Below are 5,716 nucleotides of genomic sequence, written 5' to 3'. Positions count from 1 at the left end.
AAAAGGTCAAATTAATCTCACAAATGAAGTGAGGAAGGATTCCAATCTGAGACTCTTACTCTCAAACATACACTGTTAACCAAAACTACCTCTGGACCCTAATATATTTCACTCCCCCTAATAGTCATTGCCTATATTGATATTTATTAATACTATTTTAAATCTTATTTGAGTCACTTCTGCCCCACCTACCCAACAAAACCAGTAGTAAAAGATTATGTTTGTGGAGCATTTGCTTACTAGGTACCTACCACCATCCTAGACAGAGAAGATATAAAAGAAATAATCCTTAATATTCCTTTACATTTGGTTTCTTTGCTTATATTAAGAACATTAGAGTATATGTCAAGAAAAAAAATGGACCATATTAAATAATACTATGCAACTTCTGCCTTGAAATTATTCATTTTATGAGCAATCACATACAATTTGAGATCTTTCTGATTTCAGAAAGTACCTTTTTTTTCAGAATTAGCAAAAAAGTATGTAACATGATTTTTGGAAGATGATGTAGTATCTTTTGGATAAGCCATACATGTGTGACCAGTTGATAGAGAATTAATCATAGAAAACTCTTTTAACTCAGTATTTTATCTTGACATTAATTACACACTTAGTAAGTACCCATGTTTTGGCACACAATTCTAGTGAAACACACTGTTGAAATGGTTTAAAACAGAATACCATCAGCCAAAACTTAACTGAATGCCATTCACAGCAAATAAAGTTAGAAAGACCTAATAGTTTCATTAATAATAATAGCAATAATAGCAACAAAAGTTTTATTTTATGAGAACCAATTATACGCATTTTTAAAATTATTTTTTTAGATATAATTATTTCACAATATAAACAAGATCAGTTAGGCACAAAACTTTCAATTTATAGATGAGGACTCTCAGGACCAGGGAAGTGAAATGTCTTGACCACATTAACACAGCTGCGCAGAGGCAAAAGACAGACTAGAAACATGTCCCTTAACCCAAATTCCTATTTGTTATCCTATGCTGTCTCAGGGAAATCATCTTGGATATGCAAAATCCTGAGACCTGAGCTAACAGCATTTTCAAGATGAAATGTGAACAACTAATTATATCTGCAAATGGTCATGTGTTCTTTATTACTGAGATTTCAGTTAAAAATTAGCATTTTTAGAAAATATATATTTACATATGGGATTAGGCACATTTAAAAATCAAATGACTTAAATGAGTTACATTAATGAACAGAGTCTATGCTTAGTCTTTCATCCATTCCACCAATGTTTGAAGTCAGCTTGATGGCCCCTGGTAAGTCTGGTTTTACCTTCTGTAAAGAACATATTTTATCACAGTCCTTTTTCAATATAAAAACTTACTGCCTGGTGAGTTTCATAAGGCCCTGGTGCTAAATAGGTTGCCACATAAAGAGAGAAAAATACAATAAGATGGCCATTGAGAGACCTGGAAAAGATACAATGGCCACAAAGTCTTTAAGACACGTGTGAGTTAACTGAGTAGCATTTTCATCATATCAGGATATGGAGAGCAATTTCAGACATTTGACAGGTCAGATTTTTTTTCAACAGAGATATCAATCACAGTGATTATTTGAACAGAGTTTGCATTAAAACTGCATGAGAGATCTTGAGGCAGCAACTATCCTCAAGTTTACAGTACATCAGCACATTATTTGATCCCAGTTAGAAAATAACTTGACAAATTTAACGGAGACCAGAGTGGTTATGAACCCCAAACAGAGTGGTTTCTTGAAGTTCAGATTTAACAGAATGTGACTGAGGGCATCATGAAATGGATTTATAAAATCTAACAATGTCCTAGAGTAAATATTAGAGAATGCTTAAAGTTTCATATTTACAATATAGAGACCATCTAGAAGAAGATGGAGAAAAATTAAGTTTTGTGAAAAACAGAGTGTTGCTCCATTATAGAAGCAACTTCTATAGATATAGATTAGTTATATAGTTATAGATAACTTCTAAACAGCATGATTAGATGGTTTGTAGTCATTGTATAGAATAGTCAATATAAGTATATTGAAGAGAAATAGATTATTTTGGTTGTGATACCAGATTACTATTTTCTTTCTTTTAACCAATCTTTTAATTTGCCTGATTCTCTGTTTTTCATTTCAAAACTGTAGGGGATATATCAAAAAAAATGTAAGGATACTTCTGGTCCTACAAAACAATAAACTGATATATTAGAAGACTGAAAATAGGGTATTTTAAACCTCTATGGCTAGAAATGGCACCAAAGACTTCCAAGTTATAGAACTGTTATAGAGAGAATAGAATTTACAATTCACATTATAATAGTTAGATAGGACTTAACAAAGAAAATGTGGCTATTCCTTGATTCACAAATAAAATTTTGCAAGATGAATTTACTCTTCAATGACAGGAATAGACAATAATAGTAAAATGTAATAGAAGAATTGTCTCTGACTACAGATATATAGACCTTTCCAAACCAGGTATTACAAAATGTAAACCCTAAAAATAGTCTTACAATTTTAATTTGATATATCTGTGTAAGGGGCACCTGAGTGGCTCTGTTGGTTACTTGTACATAGTTTTCCACCAAATATTCTATCAAATGTCATGTAGCATCTAAGATGTTATAGAAGCATTCAATATTATTTCTACTTTGCAAAGAAAACACAAGACTTATCTTTTTAAAAAAAATTTTTTTTAATGTTTTATTTCTTTTTGAGAGAGAGAGAGACAGTGTGAGCAGGGGAGGGTCAGAGAAAGAGGGTGACACAGAATCCGAAGACAGGATCCAGGCTCTGAGCTGTCGGCACAGAGCCCGTTGTGGGACTCGAACCCATGAACTGTGAGATCATGACCTGAGTTGAAGTTGGACCGATTGAGCCACCCAGGTGCCCCAAGACTTACCTTAATAGGATAATGTTGAAGAATATTTTTTAATGTTTATTTAATTATTTTGAGAGATAGAGAGAAAGAGTGGGGGAGGAGCAGAGAGAGAAGGAGAGAGAGAATCCCACACAGGCTCCACCCTGTTAGTGCAGAGCCTGACGTGGGGATGGATCTCAAGACTCAGCAGAAAGCAAGAGTTGGATGTTTAACTGACTGAGCCACCCAGGCACCCCCTGTTGAGGAATATTTTTATGATCTGGTTATAATCATAAATTCTGAAGTCTGCTATGATTCAGAAAATTTATGATTTTGATGGGAAAATTCATTCTAAAGTATGTTGTGATTTTATGTGTATTAGTGCTTCTAGTGGTGCAGCAGCCTGGGTGTCATGGCACTGTTTTCTGGATCCTTTATTGAATGTCCAAAGAGGTTGGAAAAAATGGAGAGTAAGTAGGGAATAATAAGCTTTTTCTGGAAATAAGTAACAAAGATTAGCACACACTGTAAAGTGGAATCCCCAAATGATTTGAAGTTGGAGTGTGTTACTAATTATATAATAAATGTGAAAAACAAGTTTATTGTGTGATAATAAGAAATAATACATTCAGCATGGTGTAATTTTTTTTCTTATCAATAGGGACTCTCTGCTGAAAGCCTATGATTAGCAATAGCCAAATTGGTTTTTAAAATGTGGAGCCGGGGGCCTGGGTGGCTCAGTCAGTTAGGCATCCAACTTCAGCTCAGGTCATGATCTCAGTCTGTGGTTCGAGCTCTGTCTGTTGTGCTGACAGCTCAGAGCCTAGAGCCTGTTTCAGATTCTGTGTCTCCCTCTCTCTCTGACCCTCCCCTGTTCACGCTGTCTCTCTCTCTCTCTCTCTCTCTTTCAGAAATAAATAAAAAACATTAAAAAAAATTAAATAAAATGTGAAGCTGTCCAATGAGGTAATTCTTTACTATAGGAATTGATAGTTATTGGTTACTTAAATTTCTCTTACTCTTTCATCACATATACACAAAACATTTGACAGAAGTGTTGAATTTTCATCTGGAGGTTTTGGTGTCATGTAAAACAGTTTAAAACAATAAAAATGAATCTAAAGGCTGGTGGGAGTTAACTAATTGTCTCCAGGTCTATTTGCCAGACTTACTGAATCACAGCTTTCCTTTCGTTTCCTTTAAATTCAGAGTCTGTTTCTAACAGTCTGTTTTTCATGACAGGCAAACTTTAGATTCAGCATATTAAAAGCTACAATGATTTGTGTTGGTTTCCTTTTGTCTTATATCTATAGCAGTCTGAGAGCAAAGAACTTTTAGCCACAGCAGGAATTTCCTGTAAAATACAATAAATGACTGTAGTTTCCTCAAATGCCACATCCTTTTTTAATTCCTAGGTCCTAGGCATTTTCCCACTACTTTAGGTAGAAATTTGCCCACTTTTACAGGAAACAATATATGTAAATGTTTTTCATTTTTTAAATAATTAGTAAACATATAAACAATATATCATTAAATATATCAGCAGGACTTATGCATAAATGGAACAAGCCACAGACTGTGGAGACCTTGTCCCTCTGGCGTTTATATACATATTGTGACTGATGGAGTAACACAAACAGAAAATGAGATAACCTCAGAAATATATAAATATGGGCAGTTTAGGAAGAGCTGGCTAAGAACTAGTTCATTTATAACCCTGGTAGGTATAAATGAAGTGGCCTAATCTGATTCATAATTTTACTTTGTCACATTCAAGCTAGGGTTTGTACATTTCAGGAAAAGATTTTGTCAAAATTGATATATTTCATAAAAAGATAACTAATTTGCTTTGAAGGGAAACTTAAGGAAGGCCTGGGAGATAGAATGGAAGACAAATTAAACAATAATTGTTTAGGAGTAGGGAGATGCTTTTTTTTTTTTTTGACATGGGGTTTTCCTGCATAGGGGAAATCCACACCCCATCAACTATTAGAATTCATCTGAAGTCTGATGGACTCTGGCTGAGCTTTGACCTGAAGGTTCTGATTCTTAATCATAAGCATGAGACTGTCCCACTGAACAAGCATTCAAAATCATAAAAATTCCTTCAACATAGTACTCTCTGTTCAACTGATTGCCGATTTTATGAGTCAATGCATCTTGGTAAAAGATTATGGAGTTTTCCTGCTTCTAATGGCAACCTCTTATGTTTTTGCAAATGTATGATGTTCTTCATTATCAAAAATAAAACTTCATTATCAAGAAAAGTAAGCTATTTGTTAATGATCATACATTGCAAATATAAATTATTACACATAGAATTATAGACCCCAATAGTAAAGGAACTTTCTTAACCTCCTTGTAATTGATTGTCCTTAATAACAGAAGAGAATCCTTTTTGGTATGTTCCAACCCATTGCTTAGAGAGCCTTATATTTATTTGCTTACTAGTAGCACTAACACCTCATTTCTGTGTGATATATGTAGTATCTAGTCACATTATCCCAGATTCAATTAATCTTGTTGTGATTAAGCCAGAAAGAGAGAGAAAACAGATCATTGAATGAACAGGTGACATTTTTAGAACTGTGGTGTTTTTCCTTTCCCTTTGAAGTGTTTGCATGGCTACTATGCAACCTTTCCTAATCTTTTCACAGGAACATTGTCTTTTTCTTTTTTCTTTTTTTTTTTATTAAACATTTTTTTAAATATTTTTTATTTATTTCTAGGAGAGAGAGAGAGAGACAGCGTGAGCAGGGGAGGGTCAGAGAGAGAGGGGGAGTCACAGACTGGAACAGGCTCCAGGCTCTGAGCTGGCAGTCAGCACAGAGCCCGACGCGGGGCTCGAACCCACGAACC

General features: G+C 34.4%; 1 protein-coding gene across 3 annotated transcripts in view; it reads right to left on the bottom strand.

Moving 5' to 3' along the window:
• The window catches only part of CALCRL (calcitonin receptor like receptor), a 104,353-nt gene that overhangs the window by 70,982 nt on the left and 27,655 nt on the right, over positions 1-5,716 (bottom strand). The window lies entirely within an intron of this gene.

This window comes from Crocuta crocuta, unplaced genomic scaffold (genome assembly GCF_008692635.1).
Source record: "Crocuta crocuta isolate KB4526 unplaced genomic scaffold, BGI_CrCroc_1.0 scaffold38, whole genome shotgun sequence".
NCBI lineage: Eukaryota > Metazoa > Chordata > Mammalia > Carnivora > Hyaenidae > Crocuta > Crocuta crocuta.
The sequence above is the reverse complement of the archived record's forward strand: the minus strand, read 5'-3'. Positions and strand labels throughout refer to the sequence as shown.